At 42.9% G+C, this 13911-nt stretch overlaps 1 long non-coding RNA gene across 3 annotated transcripts in view; it reads left to right on the top strand.

Moving 5' to 3' along the window:
• The first annotated feature begins 2839 nt into the window (after positions 1–2839).
• Positions 2840–13911, top strand: part of LOC308199496 — a 71103-nt gene continuing 60031 nt past the window's right edge. Inside the window, exon 1 of one of the 3 annotated variants that reach the window (XR_013954681.1) lies at positions 2840–3934. This is a non-coding gene — a long non-coding RNA (uncharacterized lncRNA). The remainder of the gene's footprint in view (positions 3935–13911) is intronic. The other 2 variants (XR_013954683.1, XR_013954682.1) reach the window with 2 other exon arrangements.

Below are 13911 nucleotides of genomic sequence, written 5' to 3'. Positions count from 1 at the left end.
ATCATAATAAAACTAGGAAGACACATCGCATTTGACCCTTGCTGAATAATTTAATAAAGCTAGCTTGGTACACAAATATGAAAGAGCAATTGCTGATAAGAGCAGAACTATTGCTTCCTTGTCTGAGAATTGGAAACAGTTCAGAAGCTTTATTAACTATTCGGTGTCTTCATCTTCAGTGAAGTTTGTCCCTTAGGCCATAACCAAATGCTAAGCTACTTGTCTCTTCTCCTCCTCTCAGCACTTGTGCTGGTATCTTTCCTTGTGCTGTATATGACTATGTTCTCAGTTTTGCTTATGTCTCTGTGCAATTCTCCATGCTTTTTTCTTATGGATGCAATTTCATTTTCACAAATATTTTTCTCCCCACAGATACATATTTGTTTATAATGATCTCAAGTGGATATACCTATACAATTTTAGCTTTTTAAGGATGATTGTTACATGCACTCTGCTCTGAGACAGACAAAATTTCTTTTCCCTCACTTGAATGTCCCCGCAGTGAATACTGGAATAATTACAAAGTTTACAAATCTCCAGAGGCTTTGCTCTTTTAGCCCCCTGCATCTACTGTGACAAAGGGCCTATGAGGGGTTCGGGGGCGGTGAGGTGAGCCGCTGTTATTCAGGCCTTGCCCTTCATGAGGTGCAGAAACTCGCGGGGACCTTGGCCCTCTGTCAGGTCTGCTACCACCGTTTGACCAGCCTGGTTCTCCTGGAGGTGGTTGTCTCCAGCTGACGACTCCCCATGCTGTCAGATTCCCTACTTCCATCGTTGTCCTGGCACCCCAGTGACTCTGCCCACAGTCTCTCAGGGTACAAGCATGGGCTGGGGCTGCCTCCTGCTCCACGGCCGCTTCCCCAGCACCCCTCTGGCAGCCTTAAGCCTTTCTGCTCCGCTGGTGCCTGCCAGCAGGATCTTTTTTCCCAGCACAGTGTCAGCTTAACAAGCTTCTCTCTCACCCGCTCTTTCCAAAATTGGCGGCTGCCCTGGTGCCTCAGTGAGACCTGCATGCCCACAGACAACAGGGAAGCAGTGCTGCCACGGTGTCCCCCTGGCAGGCTGTGGGGCAGAGCATTTCTGGCCGCGAGCACCTTCCCAGCATTGTGAATTGCTATGGGCTGCAAGCCATACGCAACCTGAAAATTTAATTTGGTGTTGGGGGGAAGAATGGAGCCTTGGAGAGCATCAGAGGCTCCCAGAGCACCAACGTGAAGTGCAGTGCTTCAGAAGTGGTACCTGTTTCACCTGGGAGTAAAACCTGAGGTAAATTTTTAAGCAGTCAGAATTGCCTGAGTTGAAAAGGGGATGATGAACACGCATTACAGAAGTAAGATGAAGTTCAGCTTTCCTTTTATACCTCAGAGGGATTTTCAAGCACAGAGTAGTGTAAGCTACTGGCATAAGTGAATGTGCTGTGTGTGGCATACAGCTGTGTGACTGCCCTCACAGAGGCTGGGTCCCAGGCCGCATGAGTTTTTGGGAGGCCACGGTGGGCCCCGGGGATGGCACAAGGTGGGGTGCCGGGGACCTGCTGTGCAGCACCCATCCTGTGGGGACATGGTGCCTGCCAGCTCAGGAGGGAGGCAGCTCTGGGCAGAGCAAAGGGCTGGCTGTTGGGGGCTGTCACTTGCTGGGGCCAGGGAAGCTCAGGAGTGGGAGCAGGGAGGGGACAGCACTCGGCTGCGGGGGCTGGCGTGACTGGGTGCTGCAGCATGTGAGGGCAGAGCAGCTGCCATCTTGTCTCACCCAGAAGCCTGGCTTTCCGTGCGGGCAGGCAGGGGAGGCAGCAAGATTGGCACTGGGAAGCCTCTGAGAAACCTGCAGGGTGTTTTCTCCTGAAGGTGAAGCCCTACTAGAGCTTCACGCGTGTGGACTGCTGTCCTGGGGAAGGTGCATGGTGGCCAGGGACAGGAGGCAGTGCTGGGCTCCTCACTACTGCTAAATATGTCTTTTCCTTAAGCATGTGGCATCAGCAAGGGGCAGCTGAATGCAACACCCAGGGCAGAGCCTCAGTCTGTCTTCTGGGGTTGCCATTTCTGCACTCAGCTTCTGTCACATGGGGCACTGTGTAAAATTAAATCCTCCTGCCTTTGCAGGTGCTACCGTGGGACATATTGGAGCCACATCAGTGTTGTGGCGGTCCCAGAAGATCTGTCTATGTGTGAGCAGTGATGTGGCATTGTCAGGACCGGTGTTGCTGGTTAGAGGGATCTGGGGATTTGTTTAATAAGTGCACTTTGGATCCAAAATAGACTGCTCCTGTGAGCCTTAGCTTTAGGCTGGCTTTGCTTTCAGAGCATTTTGTCAGATCATGTCTCAGTCTGGATTGTGAGTGCTGGGGCTGAGACCTTGACAAAGTCTCAGGCATGAAGACCCCATCATTTGGGCAGGCCCTCCTGGCTGGCGCCCTGGGCTGGGCAGCTGTCCCCAGGGCTGGCCAGGCTCACCTCAGTGGGAGCTGAGCAGGGTGAAAACAGCTGGTGGGCCTCTGTAAAAATAGTTGGCTTGGGTGAAATTACCCTGTAGATCTAGGGAAATCATAACCGAGCTTTAGACACTTCAAACTTGCAGCAGGAATCTGCCTGCCTCCTTTTGCCATCGTCATCAGTAAAGGGCTGTACTAATGCCTTATATTTAAAGGACCTGGGAGGAAGCTGTGTCTCCCTGTCTGTTCCCTCCCACTACCCCCTGAAGGTTATTCTGCTATTATGTCTTAAAACTTTAAATGAAAACAAAAGCTGTACTACTGTGGGTAGTATCACAAACTCTCTTGCCAAAAAGGGACTCCATGTATATCATTTTTTTAATCCTCAAACTTGAAAAAAAAAACAAAAACTAAAATGAATATGCACAATAGATAAGGAGCTCCATCTTATGTCCATGTGCACTCAGGCACTTTCCTTTGATTTTAGTGGAAATTTTAGGTGCATGAGGACTGGTGATAGGAAAGATGAGCGAGTCAGGCAATTTTGATCTGTGAAACTACAGTTCTGTTGCCTGTATTCTGATTCTGCTCAAGTTCATCAGGAAAGATTAACTTTGGCAGCTTATTCAGTGACTAAATCTTGATATTTTTGTAGCTTAATTCATAACATAACTGTAAGCTATTGCCCTGTGTTTATATTTCCCATCCATTTCTCACATTTCCAAAGCATAGTGATATGTGATCCTGGCAATTTAGCTACCATAATTGGCATTTTTCTAGGGCCAAAAGGAAACAAATTCCTTATCCTCCATACTTCTTTAATTTCTGAAAAACAACAAGTAACATGGTTAATCCTCTTTTTGATCTTTTTCCCCCCCTTTGAGTCTTTCTTATGGTCTTTTCCTTTTAATCTTTTACTTTCTTTTTAATCTTCACTCATTGTCCCCCCACATTTGAAGAATTTTGTGTACTTACATCTCTAAAAAGAATTGGACCACTTTATGGAAATAGCTCTTTAGGATCTTGTTCAAAGCACCATTATGTACTTTTAGCTGTTAGGGGGAGGGTGAAAAGAAAGGAGAGAAAAAAGCAACTCTAAAGCAGTGTTTGTTTGCGTAGCCTAACAGAACATCAATTTGTTCAACTAAACACAAAAACAGTACACAGATCACCCTAAGTTACAATGAAACTAGATTGTATTAGAGGAGCAGACCAGTGAATGAACATTTCCCTGTAATTGGGGTTGGGTCATGTAATCTGTCTCCTGATACAGGTGTGTTTGGGCAAGAGCACTTCCGGAAGAGCAAACCTCAGGGCAGCACAGCTGAGCTCTATCAGCCTTTTGCAAACTGCTCTCATCTGCAAGCTCTTCTGAAGCAGCAAGGAATAAGCTATGCTGTGGTGCATAATACTTCCTAAGGCTGTTAGGAGTGCTGTTGAGGCTCTACTGCCTGGAGGCCATATCTAAACCTTTGAGCTTGGAGGCAGAAGAGTTTGTCTGCTATGGTATGTGTATTCCTTGGTTTGTAATGGTCTTGTCCATGTGTATGCAGAGCCTTTAAACCTTGCCTAAAGTGGGCAGTGTTAAGGTTGCAAGTCTTCCTTTGTGTGTCATCATTTGTTACATTATGTGGAGACTTACACCATGAGTAGTTACGTGGAAACTGGTAAAATGTAGTATTGATTATGATGGGCTTGCCGTGACCTAAAGTAGTTCCGCTTGTGGGGGAGACCTGAATATCCTGCAGAATGTCTGAAAAGGAAGGTATAGAACTGAGTTTATTGTACCTGGATTCTGAGTTAGAAAGCTACCTCTGGAAAGCCTACATATTCAGATTCGTGATCTAGTATTAGCACAGTAATCTTGGTTCCAGGCTCAGGCTAGTGTGGATCTGACCCTGTAAAACATGAGGAGAGAAAGTACAAATTTCTGTGCTGCTCTGTTAAGAAGCATAGGCAACTGCTTAGATATGTGGAACAGTCAGTTCACTGAATAGGGTAGTATGAATTAAAACGCTTCAAGAAATAAGCACTGTGCACCTCAAGAAGTAGGGTGCTGCGGCTCTGAAGGAGCACAGTGAAGTGTAGGCATAGCACTACTCACTCATGGTAAACCCAAAAATGTCCCTGCAAATCCACAGGTGTGATTCTTGTCACTTGTTTCTCTACGCAGTTGCAGCACCCTATTGTCTGTCTGTCCTCTTCTCCACCCCCCCCCCCCCATTTGTTTACCTATTATTGCTCGTACTAGAAAGCCCAATAAACTTGGCAAGCAGAGGTCGTGGGTTTTTCAAGCAAGCAAGAAATTTACAGGGATTAGCTTGTGTCCAATTTAATTTATGTAGAATCTCATGCTCCTTTTACTGAAGCGAATTCTTTAAAAAACAAACAAACAATGAGAGTTTACAGAGTTCTGGAAAAGCTGCAAAACCTAAATGAAAATCCTTTTCCAGTTACATGAATATAAATTGGGCATAGTTCCCCTGAAGTTCTTATACTAGTTTAATAAATGCATTTTATTTGTAGTTAAACTGACCATAATGCTTTTCTTCTCTGTCCTCAAAACACTATTAGGTCCTCTAAATCTGTTCTCCTTCACGAACGAGAATAGGTGAATAAGATCTCTCCCAATAACTTGGCTCTAACCAAGAACAGGATTTGGCATTGCTCTTTATAACGATTTTTTTTTCTTTCTTTCTTTCCTTCTTTTTTTTCTTCTTTTAGGCTGATCTTAAAACAAATAGTTAAAATGTGGAGCTGAACATTTCTTCTAGAAGTGGCATATTCTAAATGTACTTATACCATAGTCTGCTACTCATATAAAATTACAGACTTCACTTTCATCTTTCTTTTTACAAGAAACCCTTAATGACAAATGCAGGCTGTTTAGTGATACCGATATACTGCAATCTTAGCATGTGAATTAGTCATCATACAATCAGTTCAGGGGGTCAGGCCTAAAGAAACAGTTCAGAGTTGGCAAACTGCTAGTCGGGTGATGTGCTCTCCACTTCAAAGTCATGGTGCTTACTCTCCAGAATTCAGATCACAGAAAGAAACAGCTGGCATTGTCGTTTGTGGCAGTAAGGACTTTTTTTTTGTAGCAAGATAAGGTTTCACTACAACAATTTACTTTAGAGTGACCTAGCCTGTAAAACACAATAGGAAGCAGGAATCCGCAGAGCACTGCTCTGCTATTATCATGCAAGGAGACATGACCTGTGACAAACCACACTGAAGAAGATTTAACCCCCTTACTCCTTGCCTGAAAATATTCAGTGTAGTCCACTTGTCCGTGACAGTCAAGGTTTTCATTTTCCAGAACAACTTTACAGGCTGTTCTTTCCTGTTTGGGTATTATTCTCTTACATTTTTCCAGTGTGGTCCATATCTGTGGCAACATGCAGTTACAGACTGCCAGCCCTAATGCTCACACAGACGTTATTCAACTTCCTGCTTGAGCTCTGAGGCTGTCATATTTCAGCGCAGAGTTAAAATTTCATGTTTAATTTACTGATGGCATCTGGCTGAAAACAACATTATCAGTACTTAAATTGAAAACCCTTTCTTATCCTGAATGCTGGTGTTCGCGCAACAGGCAATGTGTTTTGATGGACTTTCTCTAGGGACTGCGTGGAAGGGTGTCAGACTCTGGGCCGTCTTCTTGCACAGCCTGCCAACTGTGATGCCGAGAGATTGCACCTGAGAAGGGCAGTTAGAGATGCTTGTCTGCAAATGTGTGTGACTTGTTTACATGCGTCAAATGAGAGACAGACTTAAGCACCTTCCTTCACTGAGGGTGTGTTTTGTTTCTGGGTTGCGTTTTGTTTTATTTTATTTTTTCCGCCAGACCTCTACGATATTCAGCTAGAGCTTTTTAAATGTTTTCACTCAGTGACCTGAGCAGATCTGTTCACCAAATATGGCGAGGGGGAAAGGAAAGAAAAAATCCCACGTTTAAAACTGCCTGGCAGATGTACGTCTCAAGGATTTGTTATTGTTCCATTATTGTTATTATTAATAGACTTCACTTCACAGGCAAGGCAGGCTTATCAGCCAAATGCCTTATTATCAAATGACTGAGACCCAATAAGTGCTTAACAGCATTCCTTACCAAAAGAGGAAATGATTAGAGGCCAGATCCAAGTCCTGTTAAAGCGAGTGGATAGATTCCCACTTCAATGAAGCATTGCTTGGGGCCCCTCGGCGCTCGTTCTCCTCCGTGTTTTCTTACATGCTTTTTAATTCACCAACATGAACCAAACAGCTCTAGCTTCTCTCATCTCACAATGTGTTCTGCAACTTTTGGAAAGGAACCTGGACACAAGGAAAAATGCTACAGAACAAAAAGAGCCACAATACAAACCATATGACAATGCCTATTTCTTCATCCTCTTTGTCATGTTGTTTTACTCTTTCCTGGCATTAACTGTCTTTTTTGGCTATGTACGCTCGAAGAAAGCTATTTCAAAGAAAGATCCTTACCAGGAGTTCATCGAGGATAGGAATCGAAATAAGAAGTGGAACATGACCCGGCCAGTGGTGGTGAAATTTGACTTTGAAGAAGAAAGTATTCTTTGAACTGCTTAAACCAAAATACTCTGCAAATGCACTGGACTGTCTCTCCTGCCTACATTTCAAGTGAAGATCTACACATATATCTTGTTCGTCTGTCCCCCTTGCAATAAGTCAAAGCATTGCTTAAAATAGGTAATGGAAAAAGATTTTTTTTTTCTTTTAATTCATTTGTTGCTGAAATGTAGCTTTTCTAAATATTGGAAAATTCTTTTAAATTTTAAAACGGCAGTGAAAAGTGGCCATTTTTAGCTTTTGCTTCCAGCTGTGTGGAACAAGAATGGGAATCCATCGTACATCAAGACTCCAAATTTGCTTAAGACAGAGGACTAGTTTGTGTATGCACGTACCTACACAAGGGGAATGCTGTCACTGCTGAGTTACTCAGACCTGGAAATCAATGGGTAGTGTCCCTGGAAAGTGCTGCCCTGGAACAGCAGAATGCTTTTTACCATGCCTAGACCAGCAAATACTATTTAACATGTAAATATAGTAAAGCTTCTCTTGCATTCCCTCCCCTCAAAAATTAATTTCACATGCTGTGGCAAAAGATTCAAAAAAACATCTGCAAAATGTAATTAAAATGCATCTTGTGGAAAAACAGGTTATGTATTCAGTGAGTTTGGAGTTCTTGCCTTTTCCATCTCTCAGATGTGTTTATTCTTTGCCAGCTTCTCATTTGAAATGTATGTTTCAGTCCTAACAAAGTCCTAACTACAACCGATCACAAACCTAACAGAGAAACTGCCTCTATCTGCAATAAATGTCTAACTGTTAAAATGTTGCACAGACTTCATTCAGAGTTGTGCTGAGTACGTGAGATTTGCTATCTAATTTATTGATTTTTCTATTTAATAAATATTACAGAACTATGACATAGAACGCATAGCTGTACTTACTGTAAAAGAACAGTGCTTATTGCTTTGTGGTACCATGCATGTGATATTGCACTGCTTAGTGATAGCACACTGTCTTCTAAGACTTTCATTTGTTTGCATTTGTATCTAGGGTCTCTCAATTTACGGTCTTTACTTGTTATAGAACCTCTTAGGTACATTACATATATCTGCATTACAGATGCAGTTGATCCTCAGAGGGCTCTCCGAGCATAGTATGCACTTTCAGGTGAAAGTTAGGCTCTGATTTTCCTTAACATGCATATGAAAATAGAGCAAATTTTCATGAATATATTAGCTTTTCTTTTTCTGCTAGCGGAATTGCAATGCCAAGAATTTGATTTCAAGTGTGTTCATGGTTACTTGTTGACTATTTTAGGGATGTTTGGATTTTTTTTTAATTCTTTCAATATTTAGAAAAAGTTCTTCTATGTATTCAGCCTGGGCTGAGTGATCAGATGTTGTTGTTCCTGTTTCCTCATGGGATATGTTAAGTGTTTCTGGTGTGTATGTGTGCGCGCGGGCAGGGAGGTTGATGTTATGCATAACCCTCTTCACATGAATCTAAAATTTGCTTCCCACTTACCAGCATGAATGTTTGTAGAAATAGCCACGTTGGCTCAGACTGCAGTGCTCTGTCTCCGACAGCTGTGCCAGGGGAAGATAATAAGAATAAGGTGTTACTTTCTCAGTTGTACTTGCCCAGCCTCCAAGGATTTGTTGCTGGGGGGCCATCTGAGCCAGAGGCCACTCCTTTTGTCTAAATGTGAGGGTGGGATACGTGCAGAATACTGATGTGGAAGTGTATGAACGTAAGCATTTTAACAGGCCAAAAAAATGTTCACAGATGTATTTTTGCTGGATTCATCCAGCTCTAATTTAGATGGTTTTGACTATAGAAACAAGACCAGCGTTGCAGACGAAACACTGATTTGTGTAAGAACTATGTTTTACGTGCCCTGGCTCCTTCATCTAGATAGTTTGGGGAGAAAAAATGAAAGTTCAAGTCATGTGTTCACATTGTGCTCACGCCTTTGGACTGTATTAAACAAAAATTGCTCTTAGTTGGGTGTCTTACGATGGATCAGAGCAAGTGGGAAGACTTGCTCTTTTGAACACGGAGTTCTGGATGGCTGTTCTCTGAATGTGCACGTAAACACTGATTTGTTCTCCTGATGGAAAAGCCTTTCCATTTTCATATCGTAGTCAGTGGTTTTTTTTTTTTTTTGGTTCTGTGTGGTGTATGCTATGTCATCTTAAAAATTAAAGATCAGCTTTTCTGAAACCTCTCTCAAACTGATGTCCTTTACTTCTGTAAGCTGTTTCTGCTTTTGTCTTACTAGGCAATTATCAGATCAGCCTAAGCCCCTTAAACATTCTTTAGCAATGTGCTGCCATTGTCTGGTGTTTAGGCTTTTTGGAAATATTCACAACTTGTTTAACAACAAGACCACAAGCTCTTCAAACAATTTTGAACAGTGTGCGCCTGTGTGTGCGTGCATGCGTGTGTATGCCAACAAGAGGAGGCTTTTTCCCTTCCTTTCTCCATGCAGCAGTAAAAATGTCTCTTTGTAAATGTTAGCCACAGGGTGTACGTTATTGGTGACATTATTAGGCTCCCTTCTACTGTATATTAAAGCCTGCTTGTCCCTGCCCAGGAGATCTTACTTATTAGTGACAAATTAGAGGGGACACTTGATTACTGCAGCCCCCTGGGCACGACCTCAGCCATTATGGTGTTTCTGTAACCTCAGAGCACGCAGGTTGATCTGCACCTCCTGCCTTCTGAAATGGTAAGCCAGGTAGAGCTAGGTTCTAGGTTTGGAGGTGTGGTCCAAGCCATATGCATGTCCTTGGGAGTTGAGTTCCCACTTGAAAGAACAAGGAAGACCTCTAATGGACACATTGGTGTCTAGAGAGAACAAGGGGAAAAAGACGTCTTTCTCTCAGCAGAAAGAAATGTGGCAAAGAACTGTAATTTTTGCTCTCTGTAGCGTGATGCATTGCCTGCCTGCGCTGGGAACAGAAGGCGACAAGGGCAGAGTGTGTAGGGCTAAATGGCACGCGCGCTGTGATGTGATGCTGCAGAGGCAATTGACTCATTGTTTAGAATGTGAGACTTGTCCACCTCATTTTCTGTCTTCTATGTATGAAACTGATATTTGTATGGCGCTTCCAGAGCACGCGGAAGCCTGGGATCTGTAACCTTGTCCGTCTCCTTTATGGCTGCTTATGGCTTTCTGTATGTGGGGTGCGGAACATTAATAGGAGAGCCAGAATAATCCCATCCATGGTGTGCTGTGGGCTGCGGAGTGTGATTTACACCCCCGGGATGGCCAGCCCGCTCCAGACTAAGGAGCACTGGCAGCGCAAGGCACTGTAACCCAAGCTTAGCCCAGGCAAGGAACTGCAGGAACAGTATTTCCATCTGCAAGACTCTGTTCTGCGTGCTACTAAGTGCCTTTAGCTTCAGAAAGTTTAGAATCATAGCAAGAGAAGGTATTCGTTAATTGTCTGTTTTGTATTGTTGTTTCCTATCTCTGCTTACTGCTATTCTGAATTAATATTATTAATCTCTTGATGTGACTAGAACAAGAAGCTGCTTTCCTCCTTGCTAGTAAAAAGCAGGCTAAGACAAAGTAGATCACAGATTGTTTTAGCTCGCTTGCATTTTGCTGTTTACCGTGGTTCTCTGTAACATGCTGCAGCTGATTTGTGTGGGCTTTTACTTTTTTAGATGGGGTGTCCACTTCGAGCTCAGTTTACAGATTGAGATACTCTGTTAAAGGCTTTACTAAAATACAGACATATTGTAGTTTTCACTTAGCCTTGTGAATTAATATTTTATCTCTCAGACTGGTCTGTAATAAGTAGACCTTCTGATCAAACCCATGCTGATATATATTAGGTTATCTAGTTTTATATGCATAGGTGCATGTACATTCTAGCATGTTAAAATCTCTTCTTCCTTGAATGCCAGAAGTATGACAGACAAGCAGGACGAGCTAAAATGGTAGTTATTTTGGACTGCCACTCATGCTAGTGTAAATCTGGATTAAGCTGTTTTGGCTGTTTAAGTTCTGGTGTTTCCAGGTACGTGAGTTATGTCTTGAACCGAACCTTACATTATAGGTCCGTTTTGATTACACACTGCTCTGATTTCTACCAATGAAACTTCCTGTTTCCATGGGAAGTGTAAAATACGTGTTGTATATGAGCAAGTTTTCCTGGAGCCTGCAGGCAGCTGTAGACACTGAGCGTTATTTTGCTGTAGTTATTCATGCATGGAAAACTTAACGGCAGCGACTGCTGTTGCATTCCAGAAAAATGAAGTGTGCCTGAATTAAAGCAGGCCTGATGCTCTGCGTGTCTCTTACCTTCTCTTCTAACTTGCACGTCAGGTGCTGCAAACTTTCGTCACTTTGTCTGTCACATACTTGCATGTATTGACGGAGCCTGATATTTTGAAAGAAAGTCTTTTTTTTCTCGTCAGATGAGCATCTAAAATGACTTTATGGAGCTGTTCAAGTATCCTGGCCTGGATTCAGAGGAGCACACCAGTGTATACTGAAGTCTTTAGTCAGCCATGTGCATGAGTGCAGTGGGATGTGGAAAGCACATGCTTGAAATTAAACATATGCTGCAATGTTTTCTCGAGTAAGCATGCTTCCCGAACTTGGAACCTCACTAAGTGCAGCAGTATGTCGTACAAACTTAAAGTAAGCAGCTGAAATAGGCTGCTTTTTTTTTTTTCCCCTTTCCTTTTGGTGTGGGATGTGTAACAGCAAATCCTTTGCTGTGTAAGCAAGCTTAGTGAATTAACAGAGCTCATGCTACTGGGAATAAGTGAATCCTGTGGGCTTGTTTCTAATGAAATGAATGTGAACCCTCCAAAAACTTTTTCCCCCCATAACAGAATGGTGCACTTAGAGGAAGCCTTCCAACTCTTCTAGTTATTCTGAACAAATTGGAAGCCACAGTAAGAAGTGATTGACAGCTGCGTGTAGTGTGACTGTACGCTGCCTTCAACTGGTGGTTTTTCTTTCTTAAGTCCTAGCAACAGAGCCTTCTTTTCAGTCTGGGAATGCTATGTGACCCAGCACATGAAATTGCATTAAATATAGATGACCTTTGGCAGTGACCCTTCCCCTCCATCGATTTGCTTTCATCCCACAAGCAGAAGGAGAACTGAGTGGTCATAAAATTAACACAAAGATAAAGGATTCTGACAAGTGAGGTTACATACCTAGGTATCCTTGCATATATAAGAAGATACTCAGTGAATGTTCAACCATACAAAAGAAAATTGTAATTTCTCTGGCTAGTTTTGAAACCTGTGGTCAGGCCCAGTGTGCTTGTGCTGGAGTAGCTGTCCTTTTCTGTCCTTAGCAAAGCACTCCTTAGCAAGTGGCAACAGATGCATGCAAATGACATTGTTTCCACTGCCTGTGCCCTGGTGAAGACTGCTGTTGGCTGCAGTTTTGTTGGCACAACTATCAAAAGCTTAGAGTGATCACTTTGCCCTTTGCCTCGAGTCCCCAGGATGTCCCAATGTGATAATATTTTAAACCTGTATTTACTTTGTGGTCTGACTCCCCATGGTATGAGTATGACTACTCATAGCTATTACAATAGGATCAAGTACAGATTGTTTTATAGACAGATTTGGAAAAATCCGAATTTGGGATTTGAAAAGGGTGTGATGATAGGGGTAACAGCGTATTGAAACAGAACCCAGCTTCATAATTTGCTGAGCGCTGTCCCTGATCTAGCAAAGCTTGTATGTGATGTGGTGCTTGGTGATCCTGACAGACCAACGATTCTCACACTGTATTTTTGGGAGGGGGAGGAGGGAGGTGGTGTTTTTTTTTCTTTCCTGACATAATGCTGAAACTGTAGCTTCCTTCCCCCTGTCTTTAAGCAAAGCAGAATCAGTTTGATTTCCAGCAGAGCATTTTTATTAATTAAGCCTATGAAACATGTTGATGTGCAGAATCATTAAGTAATCACATAAATGACTTTGATATGCAGTACCACGTGACATGGTTTAAATATAGGGTCAGAAGTATTGGTGAAACTTCTGTCTCTTCTTTTCTCCATCTCTGTATTTGCTGATTGATGTAAATGGCTGTGTTTTGAGGGAATGAGTTAATTGCAGTGGAGTGCTACTGTCAGAGCCTCTCCTGGGTTCTCACGTTTGCTTATTGGTGTTAATCCTGATGGGTTTGGGGGAGAGGGAGCATAATCTGCCCTCAGCAGCGAGTGCTATTAGCTGGCCTGGCAGGGTTCCTGGCTTTCACAGGCGCTTTCTAGAAAATGGCAATTCTTTTTTTTGTGGTAGTTTTAAATAAAACTGCCCTACTGAATTGTGATGTTTGGCTCTAGTCTTGGAATCACAAACAAAACAGAATTCCTGTTTTGCCTCTAATTGCCCTCTCAAGTCATCTCATCTTGTTTTTAAAGAGACTTTTCAGCTTTCATTTGTATGCTTTGATCCTGCATCCTTGTGCTTGTACAGAGCTTTGGTTTCATTGCTACAAGATCAGGATGCGGAGGATGTAAAATGACTTTTCTCTTCTTGCTGGCTTCACATTTGATATCAGCTTGTGTGCACAACTCAGCTCCAAAGGATGCTGATCGTTTCAGCCTGCCGTGGGGAGGCTGTTTGCAGCCGCCAGCTTCGGGCAGCAAGCGGCGTTGATGGGTGTGAGGCTTCCTGTGGGGCTGGGTGGGCTGCAGCTCTCACCCCTTGGACAAACCTTTCTCTCCCAGCGTCCGTACCGGATAAGGACACCAAACCTCCTAATTTCCATCTCTAGGTGGGGGCCTAACCTTCAATGCATTCCTTCTAGTATACAGATATGGTGTCTTTCATTAAACTTTTGTAATCACATGTTGATTGTTTTTGTGTTTAAAGATGATGCTCTAAAAATGATTTGCATCCTGCTTTGTGATATACTATTAGCTGCCTAGTTACACATAGTTATTCTGTATCTGTGGGTTTAATTTAAA

The sequence above is a fragment of the Anser brachyrhynchus genome (genome assembly GCF_964034855.1).
Source record: "Anser brachyrhynchus genome assembly, chromosome: 9".
In the NCBI taxonomy this organism is placed as follows: domain Eukaryota; kingdom Metazoa; phylum Chordata; class Aves; order Anseriformes; family Anatidae; genus Anser; species Anser brachyrhynchus.
The sequence above is the reverse complement of the archived record's forward strand: the minus strand, read 5'-3'. Positions and strand labels throughout refer to the sequence as shown.